The 15,026-nt window shown below is 51.5% G+C and overlaps 1 pseudogene; it reads right to left on the reverse strand.

Annotated features, from left to right (window-relative positions):
- Positions 1–201: 201 nt before the first annotated feature.
- LOC147678946 (uncharacterized) lies at positions 202–1,598 on the reverse strand (annotated as a pseudogene).
- Positions 1,599–15,026: the final 13,428 nt, after the last annotated feature.

The following is a 15,026-nucleotide window of genomic DNA, read 5'->3' on the forward strand; positions in this document are numbered from 1 at the left end:
CTAATTATTATAAAATACTATTTTTCTGGTGTAGAAATAAAAGCAATTCATTCACTTGAAGGCCTTATCACACCCAGAACTTCGAAAAGTCTTCTTGCCATTATGTGTTAGCTAATTTGATAAATGCTCTTTTATTGAATGCCTTTTCACATTCAGAACGCATACAAGGCTTCTCCATAGTATGGTTTTGCCGGAGTCCTATCAGTTGTACCTTTGAGGTGAAAGTCTTAGATGGATTCTCTCATGTTTTTACAGATGACTCTTTTGTCTGAAAGCCTTTTCACATTCAGTACATTTATATGGTTTCCCACCAGTATGTATTCGCTGATGACTTAATAAAAGAGCTTTGAAGCTAAAACAGCGGTCACATTCGGAGCACTTATATGGTTTCTCACCAGCATGGGTTCTATTATGATATGAAAAATAAGACTTTTGACTGAAAGCCTTGTCACTTTCTGTACATTTATACGGTTTCTCACCAGTATGACTTCTCTGGTGAATTATTAGATAAGATCTTCATGTGAAACCCTTATTACATTCAGAGCATTTATATGGTTTCTCACCAGTATGTGTTCAGTGATGATCTGTTAAAAACTGTTTTAGCTTGAAAGTTCGATCACATTCTGTACATTTATAAGGTTTCTCACCAGTATGGGTTCTCTGATGATGTATAAAATCTGACTTTGACTGAAAGCCTTGTCACATTCTGTACATTTATATGGCTTCTCACCAGTATGTGTTTGTTCATGTACTGATAACTGCTGCTTTTTACGAAACGCTCTGTCACGTTCAGAACATTTATATGGTTTCTCACCCGTATGTATTTGCTCATGCACTGATAAATGTTCCTTTTTTTTGAATGCCCTTTCACATTCAGAATATTTATATGGCCTCTCACTGGTGTGAATGTTCTGTTGTCTTAATAAATGAGGCCTTTGTCTGAAAGCCTTGCTGCATTCAGAACATACATATGGTTTTTCACCAGTATGGGTTCGAAGATGAATTGAAAAAAGCTCTTTTAGCCTGAAAGCGTTGTCACATTTAGAACATTCATATGGTTTCTCACCAGTGTGGGTTCGGATATGGACTAATAAATATTCCTTTGTTTTGTATGCTGTATCACATTCTGAACATTTATACGGCTTCTCTTCAGTGAGACTTCTCTGATGGACTAATAAACTGTAATTTGCAGCAGAAGCCATGTCACATCAGAACATTTGTGGATTTTCAGGTGGACTCTTGGTTGTACCTGCATATTACCAGTATTGTTGCATTCAGAACATTTTCCAAACTTCCACAGTTTTGTGGCTCCTATCTTAGGATATTCATCTGCAACTAATAAAATTGGTGAATAATTCAGTGTATTTATATTATGTCTTCTGCTACCAATACCCTTATTTATTAGTGTTTTGATGTTCTGTTTAATCTATTTACATTGAAGGTGTAGTCATTCAGTACATTTATGTAGCCTTTTTCACGTGCATTCCAGCTAACAGACTCACGCTCTACTCCAGGTAAAGTGCAGGCATAAATATACTTATATCAGCTCTTTGGTGTGCGGTGCCATTGGGTGTCCGGAACAGATTCTTTGCACTGGAAGTCGCTTTCACAATTATGAGAAATACACATGATTTTTCGTAACATAATATCTCCAGTTTGTTTCTCTTTTTTTATTTTTCGGGCTTGGTATCTCCTTGATGGGGCTCTAGTGTCTGATGTCTGAGAAGCTTCTTCTTTGATTCTTGATATAAATGAAAGGGATTGCCTTGTTCTGTGTTTCCATATCTATTTGTACAGAGGACTTCCTTACAAACATGTAATGTTCTTTTTTACTTCCTTTCTGTGTTTCAATCACCTGTCCGACTGGAAAAAAAAGAAAATCCAGATTAGTGTTGCAAGAGAACAAAATAATAAACTCCTAAACAATAATTAACACTATGGGTTTGATTTACAGCTTGGTGGATTGATGGGTACTTTAGTCACAAACCTTACATATCTGGTCTGCTTTATATATGTGTATTAGGATATAATGCAGTAGTAATAAGACAGAGGCAATAACCACGCATTTGTGACGGAGTCCGTGCCTGTCCAACCCTAAACCAGGCCCAGGTTCTTTATGTTAAACAGAGTCAATGGCAGCCCATAACGAAATGCGAATGAGTAGAAGACACAAAGCTAATAAAAGACGTCTCCACCCCTGATCATATGGGATTAACTAGTGTTGTGTAGTTCCTGTAAAACCTATACAGGATCTGCAAGTTTGGACAACATACACTGCAGGCTTGTTGTGCAGACTGATTCCAGATACCCCCATCGGATATGTTGGCCTGTATACCAGCTAGGTCACAGTGCCACTAGAAAGGAGAGAATAGTTCTTGGCAACTATCAAACATGACAACCCTGATCCCTCAGGACCGTGGAAACTCGTGTCCACATAGTCTCAGAGAGATAAACAGAATAAACAGATGGGACGTCTTCAATAAGCATTTATTACACAGTTGTTACTAAAGTGTAAAATAGGTGTGCTGAAACAACCATTAGACAGTAACAGATATAGATGATGTTTTTCAATTTTTTTTGTAATGAAGTCTGTGCGCATATTCATGGCGTCCATTTTGTATTCAATGGATGTGAGGCTTTGGCGCATATTTAATAGCAATGCCTTTATATCCTAGTCCTGTGTGGGAGTAGAGGCAGGGATTCCCTCTTCTCTTTGTGAAGCTGTACCCTCAGTCTCACTGGGATCGTTCTTCCAGGCAGGAAATTGGAGCTTAGATTGCTTGCCCTCTGTTTGGCCCATGGTGTGTTCCACTGCGTGGCGCAGACAGACCCCCCTGAGAAGCCCAGCAGGGGTTGTTCACTGTATCTGACTGTACAGAGGGGAGAGGGCTGTTCCTCAGCGTGGTAGTTTTATTGCCAGTCTCTGCCGCCCCCCCATGATAGCATCTCTATTCAGAAAATTAAGGATTTTAGTAATAACTCGGTGCAGCCATGCACCCAGAAGGGCCGCCTCACCAGAGCCCTATGGGTATGTTCTACAACCAAGGAGGAGGAGAGAGACTCTGGGGAAACAGTTGCCCTAATCAGTTGAACGAGAAATTTGTCCACTGACTCACCCTCGTAGCCTTCAGGAAACCCACAACCCGTAGGATGCCATGATGGGCACGGCCCTCCGCATCCTCGGCCCGCGCAGCCAGGTACTTAGTCACGGTCTTGAGTGTGGCTGTGGAAAAGTTGTGACATCTTTGACATTAGATAACCTGGTCTCAGTTTCTGTGATCCCTTCTGCAGATCTTCACAAATGACATTGACATCTGAGCCACTGCACCAATTTTGGCGTCCAACATTTCCCTCGATTGGGTGATGGCTGCCAGCAGTGCTGCATTATCGGGACCGGCATTAGGGCCTCCCCCACCCCTGGGGATAAGAACACAGCAGCCCTAGTAAAATGATCCATGTGCTTTGCCTTTTGTCATGATGAAACTACTTCAGGTGCCCAATCCAGACAGTCCAGGTGTCGCAGGAACCCCTGACCGACCAGACCACCCCCAGATCTCAGTCTCAAGGGTGCAGCACGAGCAGTCGGTAAAGGAAAGCGGACAAAATGGTCGCTGAGATGCTTACTCAAATAACGGAGCCAGGAAGGTCTAAGGTATGGGGAGTCACAGGAGCAGGACTGCCCGCATCACAGGCCGCACCAAGGCCCCACTCAGCCGCCACCATGATTAGGAGTCCGCCTCCAGCAAGGAGAATCAATCAATCGGGGCTATATAAAGCACAAGCTACTCACCCGGAATGGGTCTCAACGTGCTGGTGGAGAATAGGCGGGAGGTGGGTACCGCAGATTCAGGAGGTTCATTGAGTTCCTTGGAAGAGCCACGTCCGGGTGACTTCTGAGCGCAAGGGGTTCCCAGTCGGCGCTTTTAGCTGGCTCACTGGATAGTTGTAATGGATATAGGGGAAAGATTATTCAAGTGGCAGCCGGGGCTCTAGCAAATGTGGCCATCTTGGGGGTTGGCTAGCCACGCTCCCTGTTCTGCTTTTCTTGATCAGAGGTAGCGTTGCGAGGGAGAGCTGGGCCAAGCGGAGAGAGCGCTGGGGAGCGTGAAACACAAGGTGGTGGTTCAGGTTGGCGGGTCCGGTGTTGTGGAGGACCTTGTGCGCATGGGTAAGAAGCTTGAAGGTGATTCTCTTCTTGACGAGGAGTCAGTGTAGGGCCCGTAGGTGTTGGCTTATGTGGCGGTGGCACAGTAAGTTAAGGACTAGTATAGCAGCGGCGTTCTGGAGTTTGCGGGTGAGGTTCTTGTTGATTACAGCAGTGGGTCCACAGAAGGTTTTTTCAGGAGAGGGTTGATCTGAGTGTGTTTCAAGTCGTCGGGGAAGGAGGTGGTCTCGAAGGAGCGGTTGATGATACGCTGAAGCTCGGGGCAGAGGGGTACCGGTACTTTAAGGCCAGGGCCCTTCAGTACAGAGGGGTGCCGATACTTTAGGCCCCGGGACCTTCAGGGCGCAGAGGGGCCGGTACTTTCAGACCTGGGCCCTATGGTGCATAGGGTGCCAGTACTTTCAGGCCGGAGCCCTTCAGTGCACAGAGGGGTGCTGGTACTTTAAGGCCCGGGCCCTTCGGTGCAGAGGGTGCCAGCACTTTAAGGCCGGGGCCCTTCAAGCAGTGTGCCGGTACTTTCAGGCTGGGGCCCTTTAGTGTGCAGAGGGTTGCCAGCATTTTAAGGCCCGGGCCCTTCGGTGCAGAGGGTGCCAGCACTTTAAGGACGGGGCCCTTCAGTGCAGAGGGTGCTGGTACTTTAAGGCCGGGGCCCTTCAGTGTCCTGGGGAGGGCCAGTACTTTCAGGCCGGGGCTCTTCAGTGCAGAGGGGTGCCGGTACTTTCAGGCCGGGGCCCTTCAGTGTCCTGGGGAGGGCCAGTACTTTCAGGCCGGGGCCCTTCAGTGCAGAGGGGGGTGGTACTTTAAGGCTGGGGCCCTTCAGTGTGCAGAGGGGGGCTGGTACTTTAATGCCGGGGCCCTTCAGTGTCCTGGGGAGGGCCAGTACTTTCAGGCCGGGGCTCTTCAGTGCAGAGGGGTGCTGGTACTTTCAGGCCGGGGCCCTTCAGTGTCCTGGGGAGGGCCAGTACTTTCAGGCCGGGGCTCTTCAGTACAGAGGGGTGCCGGTACTTTCAGGCCGGGCCCTTCAGTGCAGAGGGGTGCCGGTACTTTCAGGCCGGGGCCCTTCAATGCAGAGGGGTGCCAGTACTTTAAGGCTGGGGCCCTTCAGTGCACAGTGGGGTGCTGGTACTTTAACCGCATCGCTGCGGCGGCTTTTCCCGCTGTGTGCGGCGTTTTTAAAAAATACCGCGTTACATGACGAGCTCAGCTCGTCATCATCATACGAGCGCCGTAGCTGATGACGAGCTGAGCTCATCATCAGCATCGAAGTAGTTAAGGCCGGGGCCCTTCAGTGCAGAGGGGTGCCGATACTTTAAGGCCGGGGCCCTTCAGTGCGCAGAGGGGGGCCAGTACTTTAACCCTTTGCGTGCGTCGGCCAACGGCCGTCACGAGCACTACCTTCGTTGTGCTGTGCAAGTCCGTTGGCTGACGCGACCCCGCCCGCGCACGGAAACGTCCGCACTTCGGCGGATTCTACGCCATGGTAAAAGGGTTAAGGCCTGGGCTCTTCAGTGCGCAGAGGGGGGCTGGTACTTTCAGGCTGGGGCCCTTCGGTGCGCAGAGGGGTACCGGTACGTTAAGGCCTGGGCCCTTTGATGCGTAGAGGGGGGATTGGGCCCTTCAGTGTGCGGAGGGGGGGCCTGGGCACTTCAGTGCACATATGGGGGGCCTGGGCCCTGCGGTGCACATGGGGGACCTGGGCCCTGCGGTGCACAAAGGGGGGGGCCTGGGCCCTTCAGTGCACATAGGGGGGCCTGGGCTCTTCGGTGAACATAGGGGGGGCCTGGGCCCTTTGGTGCACATAAGGGGGCTGGGCCCTTTGGTGCACATAGGGGGGGCTTGGCCCTTCCGTGCATATAGGGGGGCCTGGACCCTTCCTCTGCCTGCATTTCAGAGCGGTGGGAGAGGGACAGACCTAGGAGGGTGCTGCACTCTTCACTCCTTCCGGTTTGGTTACAGATGGCGCTGCCACCACTAGGACGTCACCTGGTCAGTGGGTTTGCAGTGACGTCATTGAACTCGAGCTGAGGACCACCACCTTAGGTATAACCACATACAATGCAGGTCAGGAGTGCTCAGACGATACCACAGATCGGCAGTTATGCGGAGTGTGTGCAAGCAAAGGAGCGTTGCCTGCAGGTTTTTTATTTTAAATACAGCGCACTGAAAGCATTGAAGTGCTTTAAGTGAGTGCCAGATACATTGCAGAAAGACACATTTATTTTCTGTAGGTGGTGGTGGGGGCGAAATTGTCATTTGTCCAGGATCACAGGGTGCGGAGCCGACGCCAGACGTGAACATGGTTCCTGAGCTCCACAGTCGACAGCTCTTGTGTTATCCTCTCCCTTAACCAACAGCTGCTTTGGCTTTTCCACTCTAATGCCTTCCAGTGGGAGTCCCTCACCCAGAGCTCCCCCTGTTCCTCCCTCTCCCTGTGCCCCTCTCCCCTGGCTCCCCCTGTGCACCCCCCTTCCCTGAATCCTCATGTGCCCCCCTCTCCTCTGGCCCTGGGCTGTGGGTGTTGATGCCCTGGGCTGTGGGCGTTGATGCACGGGGCTGTCCGTGTTGATGCACAGGGCTGTCCATGTCAATGCACGGGGCTGTCCGTGTCGATGCACGGGGCTGTCCGTGTCGATGCAAGGGGCTGTCCGTGTCGATGCACGGGGCTGTGGGTGTTGATGCACTGGGCTGTCGGTGTTGATGCACAGGGCTGTCGGTGTTGATGCACGGGGCTGTGGGTATTGATGCACTAGGCTGTGGGTGTTGATGCATGGGCTCTGGTTGTTGACGCACTGGGCTGTGGGTGTTGATGCACTGGGCTGTCGGTGATGATGAACTGGGCTGTCGGTGATGATGACCTGGGCTGTCTGTGTTGATGCACTGGGCTGTCGGTGTTGATACACGGGGAGTGGGTGTTGATACACGGGGCTGTCGGTGTTGATACACAGGGCTGTCGGTGTTGATACACGGGGCTGTTGGTGATGATGAACTGGGCTGTCGGTGATGATGACCTGGGCTGTCTGTGTTGATGCACTGGGCTGTGGGTGTTGATGCACTGGGCTGTGAGTGTTGATACATGGGGCTGTTGGTGTTGATGCACTGGGCTGTGGGTGTTGATGCACTGGGCTGTGAGTGTTGATGCATGGGGCTGTGGGTGTTGATGCACGGGACTGCAGGTGTTGATGCACGGGGCTGCGGTGTTGATGCACGGGGCTGCGGGTGTTGATGCATGGGGCTGTGGGTGTTAATGCCCTGGGCTGTCGGTGATAATGCCCTGTGTTGTGGGTGTTGATGCACTGGGCTGTGGGTGTTGATGCACTGGGCTGTGGGTGTTGATGCACTGCGCTGTGGGTGTTGATGCCCTGGGCTGTGGGTGTTAATTGCCCTGTGTTGTGGGTGTTGATGCCCTGGGCTGTGGGCTTTGATGCACTGGGTTGTGGGTGTTGATGCACTAGGCTGTGGGTGTTGATGCACTGGGCTGTGGGTGTTGATGCCCTGGGCTGTGGGTGTTGATGCCCTGGGCTGTTGGGGTTAATGCCCTGTGTTGTCGGTGTTGATGCACTGGGCTGTGGGTGTTGATGCACTGGGCTGTGGGTGTTGATGCCCTGGGCTGTGGATGTTAATGCCCGGGGCTGTGGGTGTTAATGCCCGGGGCTGTGGGTGTTAATGCCCTGGGCTGTGGGTGTTAATGCCCGGGGCTGTGGGTGTTAATGCCCGGGGCTGTGGTTGTTAATGCCCGGGGCTGTGGGTGTTGATGGTGTGGTTGTTGATGCCCTGGGGTGTGGGTGTTAATGCCCTGGGATGTGGGTGTTGATGCCCTGGGCTGTGGGTGTTGATGCCCTGGGCTGTGGGGGTTAATGCCCTGTGTTGTCGGTGTTGATGCACTGGGCTGTGGGTGTTGATGCACTGGGCTGTGGGTGTTGATGCCCTGGGCTGTGGGTGTTAATTGCCCTGTGTTGTGGGTGTTGATGCCCTGGGCTGTGGGCGTTGATGCACTGGGCTGTGGGTGTTGATGCACTAGGCTGTGGGTGTTGATGCACTGGGCTGTGGGTGTTGATGCCCTGGGCTGTGGGTGTTGATGCCCTGGGCTGTGGGGGTTAATGCCCTGTGTTGTCGGTGTTGATGCACTGGGCTGTGGGTGTTGATGCACTGGGCTGTGGGTGTTGATGCCCTGGGCTGTGGATGTTAATGCCCGGGGCTGTGGGTGTTAATGCCCTGGGCTGTGGGTGTTAATGCCCGGGGCTGTGGGTGTTAATGCCCGGGACTGTGGTTTTTAATGCCCGGGGCTGTGGGTGTTGATGGTGTGGTTGTTGATGCCCTGGGGTGTGGGTGTTAATGCCCTGGGCTGTGGGTGTTGATGCCCTGGGCTGTGGGTGTTGATGCCCTGGGCTGTGGATGTTAATGCCCGGGGCTGTGGGTGTTAATGCCCTGGGCTGTTGGTGTTAATGCCCGGGGCTGTGGGTGTTAATGCCCGGGGCTGTGGTTGTTAATGCCCGGGGCTGTGGGTGTTGATGGTGCGGTTGTTGATGCCCTGGGCTGTGGGTGTTGATGCCCAGGGCTGTGGGTGTTGATGCTGTGGGTGTTGATGCCCTGGGCTGTGGGTGTTAATGCCCTGGGCTGCGGGTGTTAATGCCCTGGGCTGTGGGTGTTAATGCCCTGGGCTGTGGGTGTTGATGCCCTGGCCTGTGGGTGTTGATGCACGGGGCTGTGGGTGTTAATGCTGTGGGTGTTGATGCCCTGGGCTGTGGGTGTTAATGCCCTGGGCTGCGGGTGTTAATGCTCTGGTCTGTGGGTGTTAATGCCCGGGGCTGTGGGTGTTAATGCCCGGGGCTGTGGGTTTTGAATCTGTGGGTGTTGATGCCCTGGGCTGTGGGTGTTAATGCCCTGGGCTGCGGGTGTTGATGCCCGGGGCTGTGGGTGTTGATGCTGTGGGTGTTGATGCCCTGGGCTGTGGGTGTTAATGCCCTGGGCTGCAGGTGTTATTGCCCTGGGCTGTGGGTGTTGAAGCCCTGGGCAGTGGGTGTTGATGCACGGGCTGTGGGTGTTAATGCTGTGGGTGTTGATGCCCTGGGATGTGGGTGTTAATGCCCTGGGATGTGGGTGTTAATGCCCTGGGAGGCAGGTGTTAATGCCCGGGACTGTGGGTGTTTATGCCCGGGGCTGTGGGTGTTGATGCTGTGGGTGTTGATGCCCTGGGCTGTGGGTGTTAATGCCCTGTGCTGCGTGTGTTAATGCCCTGGGCTGTGGGTGTTGATGTCCCGGGTTGTGGGTGTTGATGCTGTGGGTGTTGATGCCCTGGGCTGTGGGTGTTGATGCCCTGGGCTGTGGATGCACTGGGCTGTGGGTGTTAATGCCCTGGGCTGTGGGTGTTGATGCCCTGGGTGTTGATGCCCTGGGCTGTGGGTGTTAATGCCCTGGGCTGCGGGTGTTAATGCCCTGGGCTGTGGGTGTTGATGCCCTGGGATGTGGGTGTTAATGCCCTGGGATGTGGGTGTTAATGCCCTGGGAGGCAGGTGTTAATGCCCGGGACTGTGGGTGTTTATGCCCGGGGTTGTGGGTGTTGATGCTGTGGGTGTTGATGCCCTGGGCTGTGGGTGTTAATGCCCTGTGCTGCGGGTGTTGATGCCCTGGGCTGTGGGTGTTGATGTCCCGGGTTGTGGGTGTTGATGCTGTGGGTGTTGATGCCCTGGGCTGTGGGTGTTGATGCCCTGGGCTGTGGATGCACTGGGCTGTGGGTGTTAATGCCCTGTGCTGTGGGTGTTGATGCCCTGGGTGTTGATGCCCTGGGCTGTGGGTGTTAATGCCCTGGGCTGCGGGTGTTAATGCCCTGGGCTGTGGGTGTTGATGCCCCGGGCTGTGGGTGTTGATGCTGTGGGTGTTGATGCCCTGGTCTGTGGATGCACTGAGATGTGGGTGTTAATGCCCTGGGCTGTGGGTGTTGATGCCCTGGGCTGTGGGTGTTGATACCCTGGGCTGTGGGTGTTAATGCCCTGGGCTGTGGGTGTTGATGCCCTGGACTGTGGGTGGGCTGTCATGGGGTCTCGCGGCTGCATACCACACCAGTCTGAGGGTCACAGAAGTGTCGACATCAGTCACTCACACAGAGGACTGTACAGGTCCAGAGGACATTGAGACCAGGGGGGGTGCCCTGGAGGGACCCTCACCCCCCTCCCCCGAGGTGCAGCGCGGGCATCAACTCTTTGACTTACCTATCAGCAGGGCCGGCGCTAGGCATGGGCAGTGTAGGCAGCTGCCCAGGGCCTCGCGCTTCGCTCAGAAACATGGGGGCCACTTTCTGTGTGACTGTGAAAGGTCACACTTTCGCAGTTAGCTCTCCTGCTCCTTCAGGGCCCCCTCCCCAAAGCAATCACACTGCTAATGTGTTTTCGAGTGAGGTGTCTCGACTTCCTTGCTCACGGCGTGGGTCATTCATAGAGGTGCCGTGGTGAGGGGTGGGGAAAGACTGGAGATGACAGCAGCAAGGCCAGCAATTATGCCGCCTCACAGGATCAAGGGCGGGGCAGCAACTCTGTTAAAAACATGTCTGCCCTTTGTGTATTCCGTTTACCCAGAAACAGAAGGCTCTTTTGTTTCGTGGACTAGCCGCACATTAACAAGTAAGGAGAGGTGGCTGAGGGGAGGAGGGAGCACCCAGATCAGACTGGCAGGGCACACCAGTGCAGTGTTTAGCAAAATGTCTTGCTACTGCTTTGAGGCACAGGGGAGGTTTTTTACAACCCATGGGCCTCCAAGCACTGGATCAGGCTACAATGTCATCTGTGGGGCCCCTTTCACTGGGACTTGCAAAGCCCAGGGCAGGTAGGCCTCACAGCATTCAATGAGGCTGCAATGGGCCCCCTTTGCAGGGCCTTGTATCCATTATGGAGTGCTGGCAGGGCCCTGGGCTGGAGGGCCCTGTCCTTGGCCTCGCAGCGCTATACTGTGAGATCACTGCATTTTATTCCACAGAGGGACTAGCATGTTAGCTTCTCAGACCAGGTGTAATGAACATAAATAAGTCCATTCTTTGTGATTTAAATGATGTAGTATTTATTCAAGAAGTATTCATGAAGAGAGTGGCTGAGCAGTACACTACACCAGGCCACCAGTGCTAAACTTAGAGGGCTAGAGAGAAAAATGCAGCTAAGTGCAAACAACCTGATAACTACCCAATTCCCCACCAGGGAGCTCTGTGGCCCCTCTCTTCATGAGTGTAGCAGATTAACTGCTCCATGACACACTTTGAGTCTCCGGCCACTTATGTCTGTTAATTAGTAATTTCTTGTCCATATAATTACTTGTAGGAGATTTCATAGATACAGTTTTGACAGCCCATGGCTAGTGCTGCTCCTGGGTCTCGTTTAACAGGGCAGTGAGGGTGCAGTACAGGGGCAGACAGAAAGGATCTACTGTAGCTAGACAAGGTTTCTTGTTGTGGTAGAGTGCGACACGTTGTCGGCCAGCAGCCACAAAACCTCGCTACCTGCCTTTTCAAATGTAGAAATAGCAAGCAACTTCCTTGATATGATGAGTGACCAAGGACTGATTGAGTCAACTTAATCAGTGCCCGTCCATTGCTCCGGACGTCATTGAGGTACTATTCTGTTCTGTTAAATTTTTAGTGCCCTGCAAGTAGAAGGCATGCGACTGGCATAAACATGCCCAGCAGGACAAACAATTGCAAAGATGTATTTTATATAGTCAAGTTGCTTTTATTTTGCCAAGTCTTCTTTTCTTAATTTGCACTCATGCTTTCTTTTGTTTTTTGCTTGTGGACGCTGTTCTCAAAAGACAAGGAGTATTTTATTGCAAAGCACAATGTTGTTTCTTTCTTATGTGTATTTTCTGAAATTATGCTCTGACACGCAATTGTGCAGTACACCTCAATCCGCCCCACTCCAATCCATCCCACCCTACCCCACTTCACCTCACCCCACACCAATCCACTCCACTTAATACAATCCACACCAAACCAATCCACTCCACTCCACCACATTTCAATCCTCCCAACCTAATCTGCCCCACTCCAATTTACCCCACTTCAATCCAGAACAATCTGCCCCCTCTCCAATTTACCCCACTCCAATCCAAAACAATCTGCCCCACTGAATCCAAAGCAATCTGCCCCACTCCAATCCAAAACAATCTGCCCCACTCCAATCCAAAATAATCTGCCACACTCTGATTTACCCCACTCCAATCCAAAACAATCGAATCCAAAACAATTTGCCCCAATCCAAAACAATCTGCCCCTCTCCAATCCAAAAATATCTGCCCCACTCCAATTTACCCCACTCCAATCCAAAACACTCTGCCCCACTCCAATTTACCCCACTCCAATCCAAAAAAATCTGCCCCACTCCAATTTACCCCACTCCAACCCAACACAATCTGCCCCACTCCAATTTACCCCACTCCAATCCAACACAATCTGCCCCACTCCAATTTGCCCCACTCTAATCCAAAACAATCTGCCCCACTCCAATTTACCCCACTACAATCCAACACAATCTGCCCCACTCCAATTTACCCCACTACAATACAACACAATCTGCCCCACTCCAATTTACCCCACTCCAATCCAAAACAATCTGCCCCACTCCAATTTACCACACTCCAATCCAAAACAATCTGCCCCACTCCAATTTACCCCACTCCAATCCAAAACAATCTGCCCCACTCCAATTTATACCGCTACAATCCAAAACAATCTGCCCCTCTCCAATTTAACCCGCTCCAATCCGCAACAATCTGCCTCACTCCAATCCACAACAATCTGCCCCACTCCAATCCAAAACAATCTGCCTGACTCCAATCCAAAACAATCTGCCCCACTCCAATCCAAAACAATTTGGCCCAATTCAAAACAATCTGCCCCACTCCAATCCAAAACAATCTGCCTACTCCAATTTACCCCACTCCAATCCAAAACAATCTGCCCGACTCCAATTTACCCCACTCCAATCCACAACAATCTGCCCCTCTCCAAGTTACCCCACTCTAATCCACAACAATCTGCCCCTCTCCAATTTACCCCACTCCAATCCACAACAATATGCCCCACTCCTATCCAATCTGCCACACTCAATTCCGCCACACTCTAATCCGCCACACTCCAATCCACCACACTCCAATCTGCCTCACCTCACTACATTCCACCCCACTCCACTCCAGTCCAGTCCAGTCCACCCCACTCCTGTGGACAACACTCCACTCCAATCCACTCCACCTCATTTAAATCCACCGGTCTCCAGTCTACCCTACCCCACTCCAGTTCACAGCACTCCTGTTCACTCCACTCCATTCCACCCACCCCACCCCATTTTAATCCACCCCACTCCAATCCACCCCATCAGTCCACCCCTCTGCAGTCCAATCCACCCCAATCTGCTCCAATCCACCTTACTCTACCCCAATCTAATCCACCCCGCCCCAGTTCAATCCATCCCACAAAATCCAATCCCTCTAGGCCACCACATTCCAATTCACTCGAATCCAGTCCAATCCACCCCACTACACCAGTCCAATCCACCTCCTTCAGTACAGTCCATTCCACTCCCTCCAGTGCACTCAAAGTCACCCAGCTACAAACCACCCTACTCTAATCCAATCCACCCAATCCAATCCACCCTACTCCAAACAAATCTAATACACCCTACTCCAATCCACCTCAATCCAATCCAACTCACCCCATTTCAATCCACCCTCTGCAATCCAATCAAGTCCATCCACTCCAATCAACCTCACTCCACTCAATCAAACTCACTCTACAGTCCAATCTACCCCTATCTTCCTCACTCCACCCGATTCCAACCCAACCTACTTCACTCCACTCCACTCTACAGCACTCCACTCTATCGTACTACACTATACAACACTGCACTCTGCCACTGAACCACTGAACTCTACTCCCCTCTACTCAACTGTATGACACTGTGCTCCCCCCTACTCCACACTGCAACACTCTACTCCAACAAATCCAGTCTATGAGACTCTACTCACACCACTCCACTCAAGGGCACTCTGTGCCACTAACTTTCAACCATGCTGAACAGCATTGCATGTTGTACACGCTAGTGTACAACATGCCAAATACACATTGCCAGAGCCAATTGCTCTTATAGGCGAGACTTATTGGCTTTGCCAATGCTTGTTAATGGTGATGTTATTCTGAGCCTTTGCCTAGAATATTGACAAAGAAAAGATTCACACAACACATTGGGTATTAACACAGTGGTGAAAAGCACAATACCTATGTGGTGGTGTGCCAAAGGTATTTTTTAGCTGTCATTTGAATGACCACTACCATATCATAGTGTTTAATTCCACTTTTTCTAATGAGTTGCTATTATACTATTTAATGACGCTCAGATAAAGGACCCTGGAAGGATGATTGTGCATCACTTAGATTCAAACTACTGATCTGCAGTTATACAGCCAGAGTGCAACTCACCAAACTATTCTGCTATCATCTGTGAAGAAACAGAGGCCTTTGCTTGCCTCCCCTACAGGCTTTGTTGGTCAACAGATTTACTATCCAAACCAATTACTCAATTATTAGCGACCACACACAAGGATCCAGGCCTTTCACTTATTTAGCCATGTTTGTTGCATGTACAGAGCCCAAACACACTTTACGGAGCGGGGGAAAGGGAATGAAGTGGAAAAAAAATACGCATTTACCTGTCTGCCGCTCGCCATCACCTCCTCCTCCTCTCGGTCTTCTTCCCCGCTTCCAGGGCACGAAGCAGGATGCATCCCGCTCCCAGCCTCCTGATGGCCAAACACAAAGCTACAATGCAGCGTGTGATTGGTCTGAGCACCATGGATCGGCGCTCAGCCAGAAAATGGGAAGCTGGGCATG

Source organism: Lissotriton vulgaris, chromosome 11 (assembly GCF_964263255.1).
Source record: "Lissotriton vulgaris chromosome 11, aLisVul1.2, whole genome shotgun sequence".
Taxonomy (NCBI): Eukaryota; Metazoa; Chordata; class Amphibia; order Caudata; family Salamandridae; genus Lissotriton; species Lissotriton vulgaris.